The sequence below is a fragment of the Elephas maximus genome, chromosome X (assembly GCF_024166365.1).
Source record: "Elephas maximus indicus isolate mEleMax1 chromosome X, mEleMax1 primary haplotype, whole genome shotgun sequence".
NCBI classification, from domain to species: domain Eukaryota; kingdom Metazoa; phylum Chordata; class Mammalia; order Proboscidea; family Elephantidae; genus Elephas; species Elephas maximus.
In genome coordinates this window covers 42,104,156-42,128,668 of record NC_064846.1, presented here as the reverse complement: position 1 = coordinate 42,128,668, position 24,513 = coordinate 42,104,156, and the positions used below count along the sequence as shown (strand labels likewise).

Genomic DNA, 24,513 nt, shown 5'->3' with positions numbered 1-24,513 from the left:
AAAAACATTTAGTTCAAGTCACAGAAGCTTTCTTAGTAGAGATTCCAATGCAATGCATAATTAGCTGCCTTAAATGACCTGTTTGAAAGGACACTATTCCTTCAGAGTACAACTTTACTGATTTTGGTACAGAAAAGAAGTCTTAAAAACAAAAACACGATTAAAAAAGAGGGAAGAGGAACAGGGGAAAGAAATAAAAAGCACGAATAAATGAGAGAGTAATTGTACTCACTAAAAACCTGTGCATTCTCCAGGTGCTTATTCCAGAACTGTTATTGCAGCATGGATTTCATTTGCTTGGAGGTAGTCTCATCATTCAAATGTGTTGTTGTGTACTTGAGAGCATTTAGAAGACTTTCTACACTATTTGGAGGTTGGTCCTTAAGAACTTTGACACAACCTTTCAAAGCAATTTTTTTTAAGTTTTGGCAAATGCTCCCCCTGGATGTACATGGTCATAGAGTATTATGATGCCCACAATTACCCTCAAGCTGAACGACACTGTCTCTTCATTTGTAAATCTGCTTCTATATGCCGGTGTTTCAAGCATGACTCTGCACACATGAGCCATGGTGCTTAAACAATCTGTGGTATTTTCTATTGGTATTTCTAATGGTAAATTTTTACTCCCTGAGACAAATTTTGGCATCACTTAAGGTTTTCGGCATTGGGGTTGCTTCAGCATAAAACAAAGACATTCGATTTGCCAATCAATTTTTACTTCATTTTCTCCTTCTGCTGGAACATTGTTAATCCTCATACCACCCAATGTTCTATAATAGCTGAAATCATTCTGTATGGCAGGATTTTCCATCTGAGTTCATCAAACTGGAGTGTGAAATGGAGAATTTCTCCAAACTGTTTGCCATGAGCCGGCTCTTGCTCCAGGTGCTGGGTGGGAGAATATGGGGTGCTTGTCAAGGCTCCCAGAAGACCTTGTAGTGCTGCTTCTAACCGCTGAGAAAATTCATACAATTCCTTTAATTTGCCTACTAGTGGAACAGCTGCACCCCAGGCCTTCTCTTGCGACTTCTCATCTGCTGGATGCTGGATTGCCATCTGGTATTTCATGGCCAGCGCCTCTATATGATTGCAAGTCCTCCAAGATCCTTTCTGCATCTTTTAATACTACATTCACCTGATTATAACTTTCCCTCTCAGATTCTGAAGGCTGGGCATCTTCAGCCAGTGCTGGTTATTCTGTCTTTGTCCCTCTATCTTGCCCTCTTTTGGCCGGGCTCTACCGCCCTCCACGAGCAGCCATGGCGGCTCCTCAGCGGCCCGCTAGGGGGAGACCCGGGCCCGGAGCGGGGAGAGGCGGCGGCGGCGGGACCCGAAGCCCCTCCGCACTTGCCCCTGCGGTGAAGCCGCGATGAGCCAGGCAGAGGCGGCAACTGCGGCTCAAGGTCACATGTTTTTGCTCTAGTTTCGCAGGACTTAACTAGGTCTGTAATGGAAGACAAAAAGGAGCCCTGGTGGCGCAGTGTTTAGGCTTGAACCCACCAGCCGCTCTGCGGAAGAAAGACGTGGCAGTCTGCTTCCCTAAAGATTTACAGCCTTGGAGTCCCAATGGGGCAGTTCTACTCTGTCCCATAGGGTCGCTATGAGTTGGAATCTTCTCCACGGCAACAGGCCCTGCCTCCTAATAAGACTGTAATGGGGGGATTTCCACAAATAGGAAGGGACGTTATTTGATGAGCAGCCAAAGTAAAGACAAATGTCCATTCCAAAAACTAAAATGTTATTTTTTTTAACAACCACATCCCACTGTTGACTCCTATGAATAACCAGCCATCAAAATCACCTATTTTTTATTCACATGCACTATGCTTAAGCCAGGTTGTCCATGTAGTTGTTACTTCTTGAGACATTTGTGGAACCCACAACCTCCTCTTCTGCAAACTTCCCTTTACACACACACACACACACACACACAGAAATGGGCCCCTGAAGCAATGTTTTTATGTACGATGCTAGCCACATTGGATTGGCCAAAAAGTAGACATCCCAATCTCGGCGGGGATAATCAGATTCTGGACCACTCAGTTGTCAGTGTTTGAACAAAGATTATATAAGGTTGGGGAGGAATGGCCATCCTAAGGCTCTCTACCCAAACAGACAAAGAGAGCTAGTCTTTAGAAACAGAGAGGAGAAAAAAAAAGAGAGAGAGAGAGAAAGAAACCCTGCTACCCACCGCCCCATGGATTCTGACTCATAGCAACCCTAAAGGACAGAGTAGAACTGCCCCATAGGGTTTCCAAGGTTGTAAATCTTTATGGAAACAGGCTGCCACATCTTTTTCCCAAGGAGCAGCTGGTGGGTTCCAACCTCCGACCTTTCGGTTAGCGGTCAAGCACTTAACCACTGTGCTACCATGGTTCCTAGAATACACACAGAGAGAAAACGTTAAGTGTTTAGCCCCGATGGCTTTCCATTCATTCCTTCATTCAGAAAATATATATCAAGCACCCATTATGTGCAGGGGCCCTGGTGGCGCAGTGGTTAAGAGCTTGGCTGCTAGCCAAAAGGTTAGCAGTTCAAATCCAGCAGCAGCTCCTTGGAAACCCTATAGGGCAGTTCTACCCTGCCCTATAGGATTGCTATGAGTCGGAATCTACTTGATGGCAATGTTTTTTTTTTAATGTGTCAGGCACTGTTATAGATGCTGGAAATACATCAATGAACAAACCAGCACCTACACAGCATCTAAATTAATATTTTGCATGTATTTATCATCTTCATCAGACTGTATGTGCCCTGAAAGATTTATTATTCTTTATGTTCCTAGTACTAATTACTTTAATACAAAGAATATTTAAATAATTTACGTTTTAAAAATCTCTTCAGACATTTATGTTGTGATTTCTGTAACAACTTGAACAAGTTTTGAGGCTTGAAAGTTTATTAATTTATTTTTATTTCCTCTGAAGAACCAGTGGCAACCATGAGATTCCTCTAACATTTTAAAATAGCACATATTGAGCAGTATTGAGGTGATAACAGAAACAAGTACATTTTTCTTAAGAAATGTCATGGGCACACCTTTAAAGAGATCATCGAAAAACAGGCAGCATGCCAAGCTTATGAATGGACCCTAACTGTTAGATTTGTGGTAGCTGTTGGTATTTGAGAGAAGCAGTCCATCAAGTCAAGAGCATAGGTTTTATGCCCTGCAAGTGGCAAAAGCAAAGAGAAAAAAATGGATCCTCCTAAAAAATATAAAAGTCAAGGGTCAACAACTATGTTGACATTTTCACTCATGGTACAAAACCAGTGGTATGTAAAACTGCAGAGCCCTGGCATGCCTCAAGGCAGTGCCACCTAACTGTACTAGGAGTGGTTGTATTTTTTCTTTGAGAATATACACAGCAAAACATACACCAATTCAACAGTTTTTACATGCACGATTCAGTGACATTGATTACATTCTTCAAGTTGTGCAAACATTCTTACCCTCCTTTTTGAGTTGCTCCTCCCCCATTAACGTAAACTCACTGCCCCCTAAATTTCTTATCTAATCTTTCCAGTTGCTGTTGTCGATTTGCTCCCATAGAGATAGATGGAACACAATGCTCAAGGCAGACATTTTTTACTAGTTAAGCTAAACTATTGTTCGGTTTTAAGAAGACTTCAGGCAATATTTTTGGTAGAAGTTGTATTCTTTACTACCATGCACTTCCAGCTAAAAAAGAAAGTCGGTTTCTTTTAATAATATCCTTGATGAAGCAGTGAAAATATTTAAGTCCCCACCCTAGAATACATGGCTATTTAATATTATGTGTGATGAAATGAGAGGAACCCTGGTGGTGCAGGGGTTAAGCCCTCGACTGCTAACTGAAAAGTTGGCAGTTAGAACACACTAGCCGCTCTGTGGGAGAAAGATGTGGCAGTCTGCTCCAGTAAAGATTACAGCCTTGGAAACCCTACGGGGCAGTTCTGTATGTCCTTTAGGGTCCCTGTGAGTTGGAATCAACTCGACGGCAATGGGCTTCGTTTTTTGGTGACAAAATGAGAAGCATTTAAAACAATTCTGCTGCATATTGAATGAATTATAATGGTCGTCTTGAGGAAAAGCACTTATGTGACTGACTTATGAGCTGAACTAGCTACTTTTTTCATGGAGCACCTATTTTTACTTGAAAGAATGAAGGACAGAAAAATTATGGTTATTCACACTTGGTTATTGGGCATATATTTAAAAAAAAAAAACGAAGTAAGCCTATCACTTCAAAGAAAACTTCTAACAGTATTTATTGCCAATGATGAAATTTGAGCTTTCAAGTAAAAACTGGAATTTTTGAAAACTTGTATCCACCACTCTAAGACTGATAGCTTCCCAAAACTTGAAGCTTTTTGGTGAAATTGGTGTCGATGTTAACAACTGTGATTTTTGGACATTGGTGAAACGTGAACTATTATTTCCAAATGACCAATGCATGATGCTACAAAATTAAAGTACAAGATGGACCAATGGAGAGTACAAAAAGTTCACTGATTCGGTTTTAGATTCCATGTGGTAATCAACCTTTTAGAAACTTCCATTTCCCCTTCTGAGTTTTCGTGTAGTATTGAAGAATAGCCACAATTATCTGAAAAACCCACTGCCATCGAGTCGATTCCGACTTTTTTTCTTGTATCTGAAAAAGCTATTAAAATTCTCCATTTTCCAACTATATATATATATGTGTGTGTGTGTGTGTGTGCGTGAGGGTGGATTTTCTTCGTATATTTCAACCTAAACAACATATTGCAACCGAGTGAATGCAGAAGCCAATACGGGAATCCAGCTATCTTCTATTGTCAGACATTAAAGGGAATTGCAAAACGTAAAACAATGTGAATCTTCTCACTACTTTTGTTTTGGGAAATATAATTCTCCTAAAACCGCCATTTATATTAACATGTAACAAGTTGTTATTTTAAATGAATTTTTTGGTTAAAAAAAAAAAAACTGTGGCCGACTGGCTGGTTGGTACACAGAAGAGTACTTCTAATAAGAAGTGGAGAGCGGTAGTCAAGTTTTTCGTTTTTCTTTTTTCCGGTCAGCCAACTTCCTGTTAGATTGGTGAGGGGTATTTGCCAAGCTCCGCCCCTCAGAACCTTAAGCTTATAGCGAAGGGCGAAGACGCTGATTGGCTTACGGGATTGGTTAGGCCCCTACCGAGCGCGTAGGGGGCGCCACACGCGCCCTAGCTCAGGGTGAGGTGCAGTCAAACTGAGGAGATGGCTTCGCTTTCAACCCTAAAACTTTCTAGCAAGGTGCTGACTGACCCCAAAATGGGGAAAAAGATGGCCTTTCTAGATATGTCTCTAGGTAAGCATATCTCAAATCCCCGGCTCCGCTCGTCTGGGTTCATTGGCCTTGAGCGGGAGACCGCGGTGTAAGGCAGGGGCGGGCTGGAAGTGGCACTGCGGGAGACTGGCAGAGAGGCTCCGGCACGGTCCCCAGCCCCCTGCCGCTCCTTTCCGCTCCCATTTTCCCGCGCTTCCAGCTACCTCCCCTTATGTGAGAAACTCTGACTGAAAACTGATGAGAACTGACAGAAATCCTGTGAGGAATAAGGTTTTCGGAGAGTGGCCAGGTGTAGGGAATAAAAAGACGGTTATTTCGATATATTTTACTCTCCTGAAAATTAATACTAAGCTACCGGCCCCCTTAATACACGAGGGACCCCGCGCTAATCTGTCACACAGGCTTTAGGCAATCCCAAGCGTATGTCAAATGACTAGGCTAGGAATAGAAGGAGCAAGCCTGAGGCTATTTTGCTCGATACTTCAGGGGTCCTCAGAGTGGTAACCCACGAAAAGACTACTGGGAGAAGTGATGGGTGGTTGGTTGGTTGGATGAATGGTTAGATGGTTGGTTGGTTGTTATTTGCTTGGAGCCACCTTTTACCTCAGCTGGAACCGTCTAGTTTCTTACCTCAGATTCTACGTGGAAAGTGGAATTTTAGGGAGAAAAACCCTTTACCAAGGCACCACAAGCAGAAAAACTGATTTTGTGCTAATTTCTCTGCTCCCTCATGCTGCCTTAGAAATGGGATGAGAGCAGGAAAGGGGAAAAATTAGAAGTGACAGAGCAGGGAGGCCTACTTTCAAAATGAGGGGACAGCTAAGCAAGGAGGGTGAATCCTAGAAGCAGGGAGAGAAGAGCAAGCAGAGCAAACCTTAGAAACGGAGGCAAAGAGAAGCAAGGGCTATGAAATGAAGGAATAGAGCAGGGAGGGAAGATTTCAGAAATGAGGGGAGAGGGCAAACCAGGGAGGAAGTCCTTAGAAATGGAAGAGCATGGAGGGATGACCTTATAAGTGGTAGGGAGAGGGCTGGCCGACTTCAAAAATGAGGCGGCAGCCCCTGGAAAACACTAATCTATATTCTGTCTCTGTGGATTTGCCTATTCTGGACATTTCGCATAAATGGCATCATACAATACCTGGCCTTTTGTGTCTGGCTTTATTCACCTAGCATGTTTTCCAGGTACATCCAGATTGTAGCATATATCACTACTTCATTACTTTTTATGGCTGAATAATATTTCATTGTGTAGATAGACAACATTTTGTTGATTTGTGACTTAGGAAACCCCATGTATTACAGAGTAAAATGATGTCATAGGGTTTTCTTGGTTGTGAACTCTGTGAGAAGCAGATCACTGGGCCTGTTTCTTCCGTGGTGCTGCTCGGTGGGTTTGAACTGCCAACCTTTTGGTTACCAGCCTGGCACAAACCATTTGCGTGCCTCCTAGGGACCTTTGAATATACTACATTTTAGCTATCCGTTTATCAGTTGATGGACGTTAGGGTTGTTCCCACCTTTTGGCTGTTATGAATAATGCTGCTACGAACATTTGTGTACAAGTTTTTGTGAGAACATATGTTTTCATTTCCTACCTAAGAGCAGACACTGGGTCATATAATAACCCTATGTTTAACTGTTGGAGGAACTGCCACGTTCTTTTCCAAAGTGGCAGAAACAGTTTATATTCCCACCAGAAATTTATGAGGGTTCCAATTTCTTCACAACCTCAACAACACTTGGTATATTTTTTAATTTGTTTCTCGTTATTATATTTTATTTATTATTAGTATTAATTTTATTAATAATATTGTTATTATCCCAGTGTGTATGAAGTAGTATACCTTTGCGGTTTTGATTTGCGTTTCCCTAATGATAAATGTTGGAGCCCTGGTGGCCCAGTGCTTAAGTGCTATGGCTGCTAACCAAACGATCTGCAGTTTCAATCCACCAGCTGTTCCTTGGAAATCCTATGGGGCAGTTCTACTCTGTCCTATAGGGTCTTTTGCTGGTTTTTATTTTTATTTTTTGGTAATGACAAATGTGGAGCCCTGGTGGCGCAATGGTTAAGAGCTACGCCTGCAAACCAAAAGGTCTGTAGTTCAAATCCACCAGGGGTTCCACGGAAACCCTATGGGGCAGTTCTACTCTGTCCTATAGGGTCACTCTGAGCTGAATTTGATGGCAACGAGTTTTTGTTTGTTTTTCTTAATGACAAATGTGCTTGTTGCCATTTGTATATCTTACTTGGAAGAATGCCTATTCAAGTCCGTTGCCTGTTCTTTAATTGGATTATTTGTCTTTTTATTTTTCAATTATAAGTAAATTGGAAACCCTGGTGGCGTAGTGGTTAAGTGCTACGGCTGCTAACCAAAGTGTCGGCAGCTTGAATCCACCAGGCGCTCCTTGGAAACCCTGTGGGGCAGCTCTGCTCTGTCCTAAGGGATCGCTATGGGTCGGAATCGACTCGATGGCAATGGGTTTGGGTTTTTTTTTTTTTTTAGATACTAGATCCTTATCAGGTATATGATTTTCAAATCTTTTTCTCCTATTTCTGGGTTGTCTTTTTTTTTTTTTTTCTTGATAGTGTCCTTTGTGTTTTTTTCTTTGCTTGTGCTTTTGGTATCATATCTAAGAAGCTGTTGTTACCTAATCCAAAATTATGAAGATATGCGCCTCTGTTTACTTCTAAGAGTTTCCTCGTTTAAACTCTTACATTTATGTCTTTGGTTAATTCTGAGTTAATATTTGTATATGATGTGTAAAGTAGGGATCAAATTCATTCTTTTGCATGTGGATATATACAGTTGTCCAGCACCATTTGTTGAAAAGAATATTCTTTCCGCATACATGGTCTTGATGGAATTGCTTTCTTAATTTTGTTTTTGGATTGTTCATTCCTAATGTATAAAATAGAATCGATTTTTGTATATTGATCTCATATCCTGAAACTTTACTGAACTTTGCTATTAGCTCTAATTTTCTTTGTGTGGATTCTTGTTCTTCTTGTGAGGTGCCATCCAGTCAGTTCTGACTCATAGCGACCCTATAGGACAGCCCTTTTGTGACTGACTTATTTCACTCAGCATAATGTCCTCCACAGCAGTTTGAATCCGCCAGGTGCTCCTTGGAAACTCTATGGGGCAGTTCTACTCTGTCCTATAGGGTCGCTATGAGTCGGAATCGACTCGATGGCAGAGGGTTTTAAAAATTTTTTTTTAATGTCCTCCAGATTCTTCTATGTTATGTTTCTTGAACTCGTCAATATTCTTTATCATTGCATAGTATTCCATTGTATATATGTACCACATTTTGCCTCACTTGCCTCACCCCAGTCCCTTTCCAGTCACTGGGATACTGAAAGGGAAAAAACTGAAACTAAGAGAAATTTATAGCACTGAGGTGAAACCTCATGCTTCCTGAACTTTTCTTTGTGTTGATTTCACTTGCTGGTGTTTTAGCAGTTGCTTATAGAGGCAGAAGGTATAAACTGATAGTCAAAGCAGTAGAATTTTCTCAAAATTCAGAGAAAAATAGGGACCGCAGTTGCAATGTGGCCTGTTGCCAAAAGCTTAGTGATTGTGTGACCTTGTGCCAGTTGCTTAGTTGCTTTGTCTCTTGGAGCCTCAGTTTCCTCATCCGAATAATATCTACATCATAGGGTTGTTGAAGATTAAATGAGATAATACGTGCAGTGTACACAATGTACGGTGCCTGACATGTGGAAGAAATTGAGTAAATGTTTGTTACATGTGCTTTAAGTGGGCCTAAAGCCTAACTTTCAAGTAAGCTAGCAATTTGGCAAGTTGGAGTAGTTACCTCTTTGCTGTCTGGATTTGGATACCAGACTTTAGAGATGTGATAGATTTGAAGAGATGAAAAAGTATCCAGGTGAAAGATGGGGTTTGTGCAGCAGGTAATGCCAGACTCTGGGAGAATGAGGAAGGTGGCTGTTGGGTGGAACTTGGAAAATAGCAGATTCAAGGGACTTATGAGGTGCTCGCATTTAAGTGGAGTCCCTGGGTGGTGCAAATGGTTAATGTGCTCGGCTGCTAACCAAAAGGTTAGACGTTTGAGTCCACCCAGCGGTGCTTCAGAAGAAAGGCCTGGTGATCTACTTCCAAAAAATCAGCCACTAAAAATCCCATGCAACACAGTTCTACTCTGACACATACGGGGTCGCCTTGAGTCAAAATCAACTTGATGACAATTGATTTTCTGGATATTTAAGTAGATGATTACAGTTAGAAGGATTTCAGAAAATCTGGTTTGAGAAAAATTCGTTCAAATCATAGTTGAAAGGCTAGGGAATAATGTTTAATTGAATCCAGTAGGTTAGTTGGAGTTTGAGAATGTGAGTAAAACCTCATAATCAGGGGTTTGTAAAAAATATTAAGAGATCACTGTTTGATTCGTTTAAACTTGGTTCTCTATATTTATACCATCTGAGACAGATGAGAATCCAGGTTTTGATCCTGTGAGGGGGAACAAGCAAAACTTCTGACTTAGTCATTACCAAACCAGAAACAAAACCTGTTGCTGTTGAGTCGATTTCGACTCCTAGCGACCCTATAGGACAGTAGAACTGCCCCAGAGGGTTTCCAAGGAAGTTGTTTTATCTAATCTAGATCCTTTGCATTTCATTGTGAATTTGGGAGTTATTTTGTTGATTTCTATAAAAATGCCTGCTGTGGTTTTGATTGGATTTGGATTGAATCTATGGAGCAACTTAGGGAGACCTGATATCATAACAATAGCGAGTCTTTCAAACCGTGAAGCTGATATATCTCTCCATTTATTTAAATTCTCTCCGCAACATTTTATAGTTTTCAGTGTACAGGTAGTCTTTCACATCCAAGGAAGCAGATTGCCAGGCCTTTCTTCTGTGGTACCACACTGGGTATGTTTGAACCACCAATCTTTAGGTTAATAATAGAGCACAAACAGTGTGTGCCACCTAGAGACCTTCCTGTCCCTAGTAAACATACCATAATGCCTTTTGGGTGTGTTTATCTGTCCCTAGTAAAAATACCCATAAGGCATTATGGTCCTTTATTAAGAGTCAAAAATAAGACCAAAATTGGAACTGCCAACAGCAAGAACTTAATGGGAACTCTGTTTCCTTGCTGAGTACTTCTATTTACTGGAGCCCAAGACAAAAATAGTTAGAAAGGGATCCTTTCTGCCTACTGGATGCATTGTATTATGGATCCACAAATATTTATGAGTATCCACTGTGTACGAAGGCACTGTGCTAGGCTCTTAGTACACTGATGAGTAAAGAGTGGCCCCTTCTCAAGTAGCTCATATGTTCTGAAGCCTCTGTTGTAGGTTGGTTCTGACGTAAGTCAAATACTTCATTTTTTTTTTTTTTTTTTTTTTTAGTTTTCAATATTATTGCCTTTTATTATCAGTATCTTTATAAATCCGATCTTTATTTGTCTTTGGGGGTTGGAAACATTACGTATAAACTTATAGATATATTTTAATACAACGTACATAAATAAAAAATAAACAAATCATAAAAATTTACTCCAATGATGAAGAAGAGTTGTATGACTGGCATTTTGTCAGTTTTGGTAATAACTCCACTTGTGGAAGGTTCTGGATCATCTGGATTACCCCTGGGAATGGGGATGGTGGTTCTACTCATAAAATTAGTGAGAATTGTTTGTATGGTCCTTTTCCTTTTTTCTTCATATATTTCATGGTAAAATCTCGCAGCTGCCCAAATCTGCCTATCGACTTTAACAAAGCGATCAACATTTTGGTCTATGTTTTCAAGCAACTGGAGCCCCTGAGTTAGTTTAGAAAAAACTCCAGCCAATTCTTTCACTGGAAAAAAATTTGACAACTTCTTTTCTTCCTCTTCCTCACTCTTTCTTTCTTCTTCAGCATTACTTTCCTCTTCAAAATCCTTTAAGCCCTGATCTGTGAATCCATTTCTTTGTGATCTATGAGCTGTTGTTCCACGTCAGCAATATCAAGTTCTAAATTCAGTGTTTTTGCCATATGGATGATTTTCTGCCGACCTTTTCTGTCATATTATCCTGATCGGATGCTTGGAGTGTGTTCATATAGCTCAGCAATTTTTTCCATACCCTCTGCATACATTTTCCTGTAACTTCCTCCCAGGAAGATGCTATGTTTCAGGTACACTAACGATCGTAAGCGCGGTTCCTCCTAACTCGAATACGTTGTAAGTCAAGAACTTCCTGTAATCTAGCTGGAGAGGCAGCTAAGTAAATACATGTTGTTTTAAGAGTTCTGGAAGTATGTATAGTCAAAGACTTTTAGAAATTGAGAAGAGCCTGTCACATTTTCTGAGGTTTCTAGTATTTTAAACATTAAAAAAATGCCAAAACAGTGTTTTTAAAAAATTGTTGGGTATTTTAAATGTTTATAAATAATAAAATAGTTCTTTTAACCCATTGTAAAATAAAATGCAAGAGAATTATGCTTTTCACAAGACAATTAATTACATGATTTATATAAAAATTTGACTATTCGTAAAGCACCTCAAGCAGTGTGATCTGTAAACTGTATGAAGAATGCTGTCTTTCTTCAATCCTGACAGAATATGTCTGAGACTAAGTATATCATACTTAGGTCAGGAGTTGAAGTTTTTGGCTCTTTGGTGAGGCTTGACCAAATGGTTTTCCTTGAGAGATAGGCTAAGTGTTGTGTAGGTGGAGTTATTGGAGAATATCATTACAGAGAGTAGCATGAACAAAACTCTGTAACTGTAATGATATATCCTGAGAACAAAGGCAAAGGATGTGAGAATCTGGAAAAAAGTTGATTGCTGTGTTAAGAACACCTTCTTGCTATCATAACCTCATAGATTATGTTGGAAATTTCCTTAGACATTTTACCTTGGTTCAAAGCACTTGCTTTCTCTGGAGAGGTTGATCAGCAATTGGGTTTCATCTCTAAATCACAGATGACAAGGTCTATGTTTTCTAGTACTGTATATATCATATCTATATTCCATTACATTTTACATGCATAGTCCATTGTTACACAGCAAATTAAATGATGGTCTGTGGAATTACAAAGACCATAGATTAAAATTATGTATTAATCCCCCCCCCAAAAAAAACCCATTGCCATCAAGTGGATTATTTCACTTAAAAAAACAAAACCTGCAACATATTTCAAGGGGGTAGATAATTAGGAAACTTTTTAAAAAGTAGGGCTTTTTTTTTTTTTTTCCTTTTTGTTGTTTGTTTTTGTTTAGGCAATCTTTTAAATTTTATTTTTTATTTTTGGCAAAAATATACACAGCAGAACATACATCTATTCAACAATTTCTACATGTACAGGTCAGTGACATTGGTTACATTCTTCACATTGTATAACCAGTCTCACTGACTCAACCCAAATTATTACACCACCATTGCCTTAGATTTACTATCCTCTAAACTTCTCATTGGGAAACCCTGGTGGTGTAGTGGTTAAGTACTACAGCTTCTAACCAAGAGGTCGGCAGTTCGAATCCACCAGGCACTCCTTGTAAACTCTATGGGGCAGTTCTACTCTGTCCTATAGGGTCGCTATGAGTCAGAAATCGACTCAACAGCAGCGGGTTTGGTTTTTGGTCTTGGTTTAGACTTCTCATCAGAGCCCTGGTGGCGAAGTGGTTAAAGAGCTTGTCTGCCAACCAAAAGGTCAGCAGTTTGAATCCACCGATCATTCTTTGGAGACCGTATGAGGCAATTAGACTCTGTCCTATAGGGTAGTCATGAGTCGGAATCGACTCAACAGCAGTGGATTTGGTTTTTGGCTTTTTAAACTTCTCATCTATATTCTTGGGTTACTGTTGTCAAATTGGTCTCATATTAAAAGTAAGTTTTTAAATAAGTTTGTAAATAGATCAGTGGAACAGAGTAGAGTGTTTGTAAATAACCTGTTGCTGTTGAGTCAATTTTGACTCATAGCAACCCTGTAGGACACAGGAAAACTGCTCCATAGGGTTCCTAAGTCTGTAAATCTTTACAGAAGCAGATTGCTAAATATTTCTTTTGTGGAGTGGCTGCTGGGTTTGAATTGCCGACCTTTCGGTTAGCAGCTGAGTGCTTTAACCACTGTGCCACCCAGGCTCCTGAGTCCATAAATTAAAAAAAAATAATATACCCATTGCCGTCAAGTCAATTCCGACCTTACAGTATAGAGTAGAGCTGCCCCATAGGGTTTCCAAGGAGCAGCTGATGAATTCAAACTGCCGACCCTTTTGGTTAGCAGCCGAGCTCTTAACTGCGCCACCAGCGCTCTGAGTCCATAAATAAACCTGTTGCTGTTGAGTTGACTGCAACTCATAGTGACCCTATAGGACAGAGTAGAACTGCCCCATAGGGTTTCCAAGGAGCAGCTGGTGGATTCAAACTGCCAACCTTTTGGTTAACAGCTGTAGTTCTTAACCGCTATAGAACGAGGGCTCCCAGTCTGTAAACAGACCCACACAAATATGGTCAACTGATCTTTGAAAAAGGAGCAAAGGCAATTCAATGGAGAAAATACAGTCTTTTCAACAGATGGTGCTAGGACAACTGGGCATCCACATGCAAAAAAATAAATCTAGACACAAAGCTGACATCTTTCACAGAAAAAAATTACTCAAAAGGGATCATGGACTTAAATGTAAGATGCAAAACTGTACACCTTCTAGAAGATAACATAAGCAAAAATCTAGTGACTTTGAGTTTGATGATGGCTTTTCAGATACAACACCATCCACAATCCGTAAGAAAAAAATCAGTAAGTTAGCATTCATTAAAATTAAAACTTTTGCTCTGCAAAAGAGACTGTTAAGAGAATGAAAAGACAAGTCAGAGTGGGAGAAAATATTTGCAAAACACATCTGATAAAGGACTTACAGCCAAGATATAAAAAGAACTCTTAAAACTCAACAATAACAAACAACCCAATTACAAAATGGGCAAAAGATCTGAACAGAAACCTCACTGAAAAGGAGACACAGATGACAAATAAACATAAGAAAAAGTGTTCAACGTCATATGCCATTTGCTGTTGTTTTAGTTAATTGCCACCTAGTCAGCTCCGACTCATAACATAGTGAAAGGTTGCCCTGTACCGCACTGTCGTCATGATCACTGACATGTTTGAGTCTACTGTAGCTGCTGTGTAGTGTTTTCCAACCTGGAGGGCTCATCTTCCGGCACTGTACTGGGCAATATTGTGTTGTGATCCATAGGGTTTTCATTGGCTAATTTTTTGAGTAGATCACCAAGCCTTACTTCTTAGACTGTCTTAGTCTGGAAACTCCACTGAAACTTGTCCACCCTGCTGATATTTAAAATAGTGGCGGCACAGTTTCCAGCATCATAGCAACACACAAGACACTACAGGATGATAAACTGACAGATGGGTGGTGGCATATGTCATTAAGGAATTGCAAATCGAAGCAACAATGAGATACCACTACTCACATCATTCACATTTTCTTTGATTGTCTTCATTTTGTGGTCTAGGCACCTTTACAGTTTTTGCTAAAACCAGTTTCCTTTAAAATGTGTGCTTAGTTTAAAAAGACAGTTGATAATAAAATACAAATTGCTAGATAACAGAAAGGATGGTAGTTCCTTTCAAATGTGTAGTGATAATGCAAATTAGCTCTATTATTTTAAAACGTTCAATTTTCTGATTTCATGTGATATCTGTCATATCGCTGAGCACATAGAATGCTCTCAGTAAGTACCTGTTATTGGGTAGATTGGCATGGCACTGTGCTAGAGATTGTATGAGAATCTCCCTCCCCCCACTCCTGGCCATAACCCTCAGGATTTGTGCCTTAGTTCCTATCTCTTGCTGTTGACTGAGATACCAGCACTCGAGGAATTTTTTTTTTTTTTATCTACCTTATCTGTCTAACCTTTTCCCCCTTAACTCTCTGGCACTAATCTTCCATTCTGGCCAAACTGATCTTTTCCTTGAACATGTTGTTGTTAGGTGCTATCGAGACGATTCCAACTCATAGCAACCCTATGTACAACAGAGGGAAACACTGCCTGGTCCTGTGCCATCCTCATGGTCATTGTTATGCTTGAACTCATTGTTGCAGCCATTTGTTGAGGGTCTCCCTCTTTTTGGCTAACCCTCTGCTTTACCAAGCATGATGTACTTCTCCAAGGACTGGTCCCTCCTAATAACATGTCCAAAGTACATGAGATGAAGCCTTGCCATCCTTCATTCTATGGGGCTTCCTGGCTATACCTCTTCCAAGAGAAATTTGTTTATTCTTCTGGCAGTCCATGGTACAGTAAAACCTGTGAAAGTCAAAACCTGTGTAAGGTGGAAACCTGTCAGAGAAGGAAAACTCAAGTATTTTCCATGAATAGAGAGCAATGGAAAAGTGGTAAGACTGCACCCTGCCAAAGGCGGAAAACTTTCGAGACGTGGAAAAGCAAGGCAGTTTGGCTCTCACAGGTTTCACTGTATATTCAGTACCCTTCACTAACACCATAATTTAAATGCATCAGTTCTTCACTCTTTTTCATTGTCCAGCTTTTGCATGCATATGAGGCAATTGAAAGCACTGAACACAGTATATTAATTCCTGGATGGAAGCCGTTTCTTGTGTTGTTTCTCTTTCCTGGAGTGCCCAGATCTCCCTTATTCAAATCCTACCCACCTCTCCCACAAGGATTTTGCAGCTGTTCCAGTGCACAGTGGTCTCTTTTTTTGCACTCCCGGAGCACTTATTATCTATGTCATTCAGTTGGTACGTACTCATATCCAGGCAGTTCTCAGCTGGCAAATGTGTTATGTTCTAAGACCTCATTTGTATGCCAGCTGTTGGAAATGCATACAGAATTTTCCCCCAAAGAAATAATATTATAAAGGACGAGTAGGTTTCCAGGGCAGTGCACAAAAACCTATTTGATGCACATATAGCAAAGCTGTAATACTAGTATTCAAACTAAAATAACCATTTATAATAATGTTTTATGCAATAATGTATTTCCGGGTCAAACTAAGAATTCCAAAAGGCATCTCCTCTGGCCATAGTTCTAAGGACAAGAGCTACGCTGCTCACCTCTCTGTGGGTTCCCCCTTCTTCCCAATTTGACCCCATTCCCTTGGTGACTTGGGAGGTCTCTGATAACTGGTGGTCCAGTGAGAATACCATAAGCTATGGAGAAAGAGCTTTCTGCTTGCATGGGAATGGGCAGAAGAGGGTGGGGCTGTGAACACCTCTACGCTCAATGTTTCCGTTGGGTCTGAGGTGGACAGAGAGGAGACATCTTGTTTTTCTTTTACATTTCCCCTGATACCACCCTGGTATAAGCTTTTATCTCTTCACATTTGGCTACTCCAAAAACCTTGCCTCCCCCACAAAATAACTAGGCTTTCTTTTTATAGTCTCACTCTGTTCTGCAATTTACTGCCAATCACAGATTGATATTTTCACAAACCATCAGTTTCATAATCTTATTCCTATGCTCTTTGATGGTTCTCCATTGCTCACAGCAGTTGTTTGCAATTGTGTCTGAACATCAGAATTACATGGAGGAATTTTTAAATAATACAGATAACTTGAATCCCACTCCAGTCACACAGAGTCATGATCTCTGGATATAGGACCCTGCAATTAAAAAAATCTCTTCAGATGATTCCGATGCACAGCCGGGGTAAAGAACTACTGACCTATGGGATAACATTTAAAAATATTAGCATGACATTTAAAGTCCTCCATATTTTGGTTCCAACCCATCTTTTGTAACCTCTACCTCTCCTGTGCGTGGCTTCTACACTAGGCAAATTAGTTTGTTCACTGTCTCACAACTCACAACTCTGTTGTTTCCATTTCTGTATTGTTGCTGAGACTGGTGTTACTCACAAGAGGTGCCTGGCCCCTTTTCTCCACATCAACCGAATCCTACCCAGTAGGTCTAAATCCACCTGCTGGATGTAGCCTACCCTGGCCACTATCTCTCTCTATTCTGGAATTACTCAACATTTACCTTAATCAACTATTTACCACTTATACTGGTTTATATTCTAATTAAAGTGAAGGCCCATGTCTTATACTTCTTCCCGCTCTTATTGTGCCTAGCAGAGTGCCCCTACCCCACTGAGTTACTTCTAGTTAGGTCTTATGAATGCCATCGTATAAAAGGGTGTTGCTATATTTGGTGTAGTGGAAAGTATATTGAACCAAAACTCAAGAGACTTCGGTTCTAATTCCAGTTCTGCTCATATCTAAAGGAGCCCTGGTGACGCAGTGGATTAAGTGCTCATCTGCTACCTGAAAGGTTGGCGGTTCGAACCCGTCAGCAGCTCTGTGGGAGAAAAACCTGGCAACCTGTTCCTGTAAAGATTACAGCCTTGGAAACCCTATGGGACAGTTCTACTCTGTCCTGTAGGGTCACTATGACTTGGAATCCACTCAACGGCACACAGCAACAAGCTAGTATCTAACTTTACCCAAGTCACTTTCCCTCTTTGGGTCTCAGTTTTCCCATCTGTAAAATGAGAGATTGATGCTTTCTCGATTAATATTGCATTCCATTTTCAGGATGATTCTTAGTCTATATTTTAGTCTTATTTCACAAAAGCTGATTTAGGAGGTAGTTTAAATGAAACAAATGTGTGGTTGGTTATTTTCAGATCTAACCATGACATCCTTCTCATCTTTCAAAGAGAGTTTCATTTACCTGTGTTACAGACTGTCAGGGCAAATTGCTGCTGTCTATTGTGCAGCTTGTTTTCCTGCACTCTACTTTGGTGTGCTTATCTTCCCTTGCACAAATAACTCCTTTGATGTGAAATTCAGTTGTGGAATAAAAATAACAAAAATGGAAAAATACCAAAGAGAAAATTGAATTTCTTACCCAGTTAAATGATTTTATGTAATAGTTGTAGGCGTAGTCATTACAGTGCTGCTGCTTTTTTAAAGAGAAGCCAGTACACTCACTTCTGAGTCCAAACTGGGGGAAAGCTGTGACCGTTTTTGAGAGAACCTAAACCCCAACACTATAAAAAAAAAAATCCTTTATAGTACAGGGTGATGAACAGCCAGCCTTAGAATAAGGCTAAGAAAGTGAAAAACAATGTATTACTGACACAGAGATTCTCCTTATTGAAATTTTAGATGGGTACCCGAGAATATTTTTGCCTTCTGTCTTCTGGCACAGTGGTTAAGAGCTCAGCTGCTAACCAAAAGGTGGGCAGTTCAAATCCACCAGCCACTCCTTGGAAACTCTATGGGGCAATTCCACTATAGGGTCACTATGAGTCAGAATCAATTCCACAGCAATGGGTTTTTAACAGGTCTACCTTCCAGAACAATTACTGTGAGTTTCAAAATATCCTGATGTTGTTGGCCAGAGAGTGGATATGAAACTTATACGTGTTTCTTGAATGTGAACTGTGATAGTTAATAATATCTGTAAAGTGTGCTCATGAATGATTTTTCCACATGCTTTTATCAAAGCCCGTCATATAAACATTTTGCTTCATAGAATACTGTTGCTATTTGCTACTCTTTTACTGATGTTTATTCATTCATAGTAGTAGGGAGTTATATGTTATTTGGACTGGTTCAGACTGAAGTGGGAAATGCACCCATACAGTATTCAGAAGGAAAAGGTCATGATTTTCCTGTGGGATTAATGTGACACTGCCAGGATAACACTAAGACTGGAGTCTATAATGTTGCGTGTAAGCTGAAAAGAAAACTGGGAGGATTTGATTATGGGGGAAGAGGATTGTAGGTATTTCTGGAGCTGTATAATGTATTTTGCTTATGAATTAAAAAGGGTAATGTGAGTTGCAGGGTGGTTTGGTTGAAACTTCAAATGACTTAAGTTCTTTTGGGCAAATGAGGCTACTGACAGGTTTTAGAGTCACGCTGTAGCTTTCCTGTATAGCACTATATGGTTCGGAACAAGCCTGATAATGCTTTCATATCAAATCGTAGGGTGAAGAAATCAAGGGGACAAGGTGAATTGGGTGCTCGAATACTGGATTGGAGGTTGCTGTTGTACAACTTGAATACTGTCCCCACCCTGGGACCTGTTACCTAGGCGGTGTACAATTAATTTCAAGTAGAATTAAGAGGAAAATGGTATTTTTTAAATAGATTTTATTTTTAAGAGCAGTTTTAGGTTTGCAGAAAAATTGTAAAGAAAGGACAGTTCCCATACACCTCCCTCACTGCCTGCACACTGTTTCTCCTGTTAATATCTTACATTCCTGTGATATATTTGTTATAATTACTGAGTCAATGTTGACTCACTATTATTAAGCAAAGTCCATGGTTTACATTAGCGTTCACTCTTGTACAGTCCTGTGGGTTTTGGCAAATGCACAGTGTCAAAACATATATCTACCATTACAGTACCATACAAAACAGTTTCATTGCCTTAAAAATGCCCTGTGCTTCGTGTATTCACTCCTCCTCCCTGCCGCTAGCCCCCTGGCAACCACTTATCTTTTCACTGTCTCTATAGTTTTGCCTTTTCCAGAATATCATACAGTTGGAATCATATAGTATATAGCTATTTTTGACTTGCATCTTTCACTTAGCAGTATGCATTTAAGGTTCCTCCATGTCTTTTCATGGCTTGATACCTCATTTCTTTTTATCAGTGAATAACAGTCCATTGTATGAATGTACCACTGTTTATCCATTCACTTATTGAAAGACATCTTGGTTGCTTCCAATTTGGGGCAGTTACAAATAGAGCTGCTATAAACATTTGTGTGAAGGATTTTTGTGGACATACATTTTCATTTCATTTGGGTAAATACCAAAGAGCGCGATTGCTGGATTAACGGTAAGCCTATGTTTAGCTTTGTAAGAAACTTTAAGACCGTCTTCAAAAGTGACTGAACCATTTTGCATTTCCACAAACAATAAGTGAGAATTCCTGTTGCTCCACATTTTTGCCAGCATTTGGTATTGTCAGTGCTTTGGATTTCAGCCATTTTAATAGGTGTATAAACCCGGCAACAGGTTTGGTTTGGCGGGTGAGGCGCAAACAGTTAAACGCTCAGTTGCTAAGCCAAAGGTTGGCATTTTGCATCCACCAAGATGTGCTTTGGAAGAAAGGCCTGGTTATCTACTTACCAAACCAAAACCAAACCCACTGCCATCGAGTCGATTCCGACTTATAGCGACCCTACAGGACAGGGTAGAACTGCCCTATAGAGTTTCCAAGAAGCACCTGATGGACTCGAACCACCAAACTCTTGGTTAGCAGCCATAGTACATAACCACTACACCACCAGGGTTTCTACTTATGTAAGGTTAAAAAAATTCATGCTATAGCAACCCTATAGGACAGGGTAGAACTGCCCCGTAGAGATTCCAAGGAGTGCCTGGTGGATTTGAACTGCTGACCTTTTGGTTAGCAGCCATATCTCTTAACCACTATGCCACCAGGGTTTCCTGTGTAAGGTTATAGCCACTGAAAACCATATGGAGCATAGATCGACTCTAAGACGTATGGGGTCACCATGAGTCGGAATTGAGTTGACAGCAGTTTGTTTTTTTAAATGACATATAATGTTGAGCATTTTTTCATTTGCTTATTTGCCACCTGTATATCTTGTTTGGTGAGGTTTCTGTTCAGATCTTTTGCCCATTTTGTAACTGGGTTGTTTGTTTTCTAATTGTTAATTTTTAAGAGTTCTTTTTATATCCTGAAGAGATATAAAATATCTTCAGTATTGTGTTGGTTATCCTGGGTCACTTGCCTCTCTGTATAAACTCTAGAATCAGTTTGTTAATATCCAGAAAATAACTTTCTGGGATTTTGATTGGAGTTGCATTGAATCTATAGATCAAGTTGGGAAGTCCTTTGTCAGATATGTGTTTTGCAGATATTTTTATCAGTCTGTGGCTTGTCTTTTCATTCTCTTAACAGTGTCATTCACAGGGCAAAGGTTTTTAATTTTAATGAAGTCCAGCATATCAATTTTTTCTCTTATGGGTCATGCTTTTGATCTTGTATCTGAAAAGTCATTGCCAAACCCAAGGTTACCTAGATTTTCTATTATGTTATCTTCTAGAAGTTGTATAGTTTTGTACCTTACATTTTAGTCTATGAATTGAGTTATTTTCTGTGAAAGATCTAAGCTCTGTGTCTAGATTTTTTTTTTTGCATGTGGATGCCCAGTTGTTCCAGCAACATTTGTTGAAAAGACTATCCTTTCTGCAATGAATTGCCTTTGCTCTTTTGTCAAAACTCAGTTGACTGTATTTGTGTGGGCATATTCCTGGACTTTATTCTGTTCCACTGATCCATCTGTCTATTCCTTTACTAATACCACACTGTCTTGATCACTGTAGCTTCGTAGTAAGTCTTGAAGTCAGGTAGTGTCAGTCTTCAACTCTTCTGGGTCTCCTGCCTTTCCATATAAACTGTAGAATCAGTTTGTCAATATCCAGAAATAATTTGTTGAAATTTTGATTGGGATTGCATTGAATCTATAGATCAAGTTGGGAAGAATAGACATCTTAAGAATATTAATTCTTCCTATCCATGAACATGCGGTATCAATCTGTTTATTTAGATCTTCTTTGATTTCTTTCATCAGAGTTTTATAGTTTTCCAAATATAGATTAGAAAATAATATTTTAATAGGAATGCGATGTTCAAATCAATGGCCACTAGCCTGGGTGCTGTTGTACTCATCCTTGGGACACGAGAGCTTCTTCACCAAAAGTGGTGTGTTGAAGTCTCCTACTATTATTGTGGAGCTGTCTATCTCTCTTTTCAGTGCCATTAGAGTTTGTTTTATGTATTTTGGACCCTTGTCTTTGGGTGTGTAAATATTATGTTTGTGTCCTCCTGGTGTATTGACCCTTTAATCATTATTTAGTGCCCTTCTTTATCCTTTGTGGTGGATTTTACTTAAAAGCCTATTTTGTCAGAGATTAATATTGCCACTCCTGCTCTTTTTTGCTTGTTGTTTGCTTGATATATATTTTTTCCATCCGTTTAGTTTTAGTTTGTGTCTTTAAGTCTGAGATGTGTCTCTTGTAGGCAGCATATAGACGGATCGTGTTTTATTGTCCATTCTGCTACTTCCTGTCTCTTTATTGGTGCATTTAGTCCATTTACATTCATCGTAATTATTGATAAGCATGAGTTCAGTGCCATCATTTTAATATCTGTTTTTTGTGTGTTGTCAACAGTTTCTTTGATCCACTTAATTTTCTGGGCTGAGTCGTTTTTCTTTATGTGCTTTCTTTTCTTCTTTTTCATTGTTGATTTTCTATTTGCGGAGTCTTTATGTTTTTCTTGTTTTTTATTTTGATGTGTAGGATTGTTAGTTTCCTTTGTGATTACTTTAATATTTACCCCTATTTTTCTAAGTTTAAACCAATCTTTTATTTCTTTATATTGCCTTGACTTCCTCTCCATATGCAAGATCTATGACTCCATTTTTCAGTCCCTCTTTATTGTTTTAATGTTGTTATCTTTTATTGACCTCTCTGTTTCCCTGTTTTCAGCGTTTTAGATTTGATTTATTTTTGTGACTTCCCTGTCTGGGTTGGTATGTGGTTGCTCTGTGCTATATTTGAGTCTTTGGTGGTTATCTGACGTTCCTGATTTTCTAACCAGTGTACTCCCTTTAGTATTTCTTGTAGTTTTGGTTTGGTTTTTGCAAATTCCCTAAACTTCTGTTTTCCTGGGAATAGCATAATTTCACCATTGTATTTGAGAGACAGTTTTGCTGGATGTATAATTGTTGGCTGGGATTTTTTTTTTCCTTCAAGGCTTCATATATGTCATTCCATTGCCTTCTTTCCTGCTTGATTTCTGCTGAGTAGCCCGTGCTTAGTCTTATTGACTCTCCTCTTAGGTGACCTTTTGTATATCCCTAGCCACTCTTAAAGTTCTCTTTATCTTTGGTTTTGTCAAGTTTGATTATAATATGTCTTGGTGACTTTCTTTTGGGGTGTACCTTGTGTGGGGTTTGATGAGCATCTTGGATAGATATCTTCTCATCTTTTACGATAACAGGGAAGTTTTCTGCCAACAAATCTTCAACGATTCTCTCTGTATTTTCCGTTATCCCTCACCCTGTTCTGGTACTCCAGTCACTAGTAGGTTATTCTTCTTAATAAAGCCCCATGTGTTTCTTAGGGTTTCTTCATTTTTTTAAATTCTTTTATCTGATTTTTCCTCAAATGAGTTGGTGTCAAGTGCGTTATCTTCAATCTCACTAATTCAGACTTCCATTGGCTAAATTCTGCTCTTATGGCTTTCTATTGAGTTGTCTAATTCTGAAATTTAATTGTTAATCTTCTGGATTTCTGTTTGCTGTCTCTCTGTGGATTCTTGCAGCCTGTTAAATTTGTCATTATGCTCTTCTGTAATCTTCTTAAATTCCTCTTTTCCTTTGTGCATGCCTTGGAATCGACTCGACAGCATTGGATGTGTATGCCTTGTTCTGCATTTTGCCTGATCTCCTAAACAGTTCTGTAGATTAATCTTTTGTATTCTGCCTCTGGTAATTCCAAGAAGTTTTCTTCCTCTGGAAGATTTCTTGATTCATTGTTTGGGTAGCTTGCTGAAGCCGTCATGGTTTGCCTCTTTATGTGATTTGACAGTGACTGTTGTCTCTGAGCCATCAGTAAGTTATTTTATTTATTTTATGCTTGCTTACTGCATCCTAGCTTCTTGTTTTGTTTTGTTTTGATATGCCCAAATAGGTTGCTCTTGTGAGCTAGTTTATTTGATTTGATTTTTGGTGATTATTGGTGCCTTTGAAGCTGTAATGTCCTGTCATCAGGTGGTTAGATCTGTTACTAGGTGTGTGAGCCCAGGAGTCTGTTTGCTTTTCTTGTATGGATTCAACTCAAGTGTTCAGGGAGTCACCAAGTGTGTGGTGCAGTCTCTCACCTACAGTCCTAGTCGGGCAGGAGTGATTGGGGTAGGCACAGGTATCTAGCTGCAGTAGGGGTCACGTGCTGAGCAAGGAAGGGGGCTGTCCCTGAGTGTCTGGGAGAAAAGCATGTCCCTGTTCCCTAGAGCACATAAGTGGGTGGGTTTTGCAGCCGGACTGAGGGCTTCCAGTGCTCTTGGCTATAAGGACTGAGAAAAACCACCACTTATTCTTGGACCCCTGTTGCAGGTGGCTAGGTGGCATGGATGGAACCACCAGTCCTCAGGCACCTGATGTGGGTAGGTGAGGACCCTGCTTAATGGGCAGAGTGATATCCAATGTCATGAACCTGTC

The 24,513-nt window shown here is 39.8% G+C and overlaps 1 pseudogene; it reads right to left on the bottom strand.

Moving 5' to 3' along the window:
- Positions 1–272: 272 nt before the first annotated feature.
- LOC126068686 (CYFIP-related Rac1 interactor B-like) lies at positions 273–20,203 on the bottom strand (annotated as a pseudogene).
- Positions 20,204–24,513: the final 4,310 nt, after the last annotated feature.